We start from the raw sequence: 704 nt of genomic DNA on the forward strand, positions 1-704 counted from the left end.
AGGTAGGCAAGTTTAGCTGTGAACTTGGTGTTGGTGTCGTAATGTTGAAAAGGAGATTTTTTTCTCAGTGAGAAAAGAAGAAATCTCATTCCTCAGCTCAAACAAACGCTTGAGGATGAGTCCTCTTGACAGCCATCTCACCTCAGTGTGATAGAGCAGCTGGACATGATCTGCTTCCATGCCCTCACAAAGCTTAGAAAAACATCTGGAGTTCACAGCATTTTCACACTTCACCTCATGGAACTCTGGTGAGATCTCTTTTGCTGCAAGGTTTTCATAGTGGAGAAAACAGTGGGTCCATTTAGCTTCTGGTGCACGATCGAGCATCTGCCTGACACCACGATATCTGCCAGTCATTGACGCTGCACCATCACTGCACACTCCAACAGAGTTTTGCCAATCCAGGCCATTCTCAGTGAAGTAGCGATCAATGCAGCGGAAACATTCCTCAGCTGTAGCTCGAGTTGGCAGCTCTGCACAAAAAAGTATGTCCTCATGCAAACTACTGTCCCAGCGATAGAAAACAAAAACCAGCAACAGTGTAGCATTTGTGACGTCAGTAGACTTGTCTAGCTGCAAAGAGAAAAACGGGCTGTTTTTATTCTCACCAGAAGATGATGCTGTATGTCTGATGCCATGTCAATAATACAGCGACTCACAGTATCATTTGAGAGTGGGACGGTCATCAGCTTCTTGGCAGCAGT

The sequence above is a fragment of the Thalassophryne amazonica genome, chromosome 9, assembly GCF_902500255.1.
Source record: "Thalassophryne amazonica chromosome 9, fThaAma1.1, whole genome shotgun sequence".
In the NCBI taxonomy this organism is placed as follows: Eukaryota; Metazoa; Chordata; class Actinopteri; order Batrachoidiformes; family Batrachoididae; genus Thalassophryne; species Thalassophryne amazonica.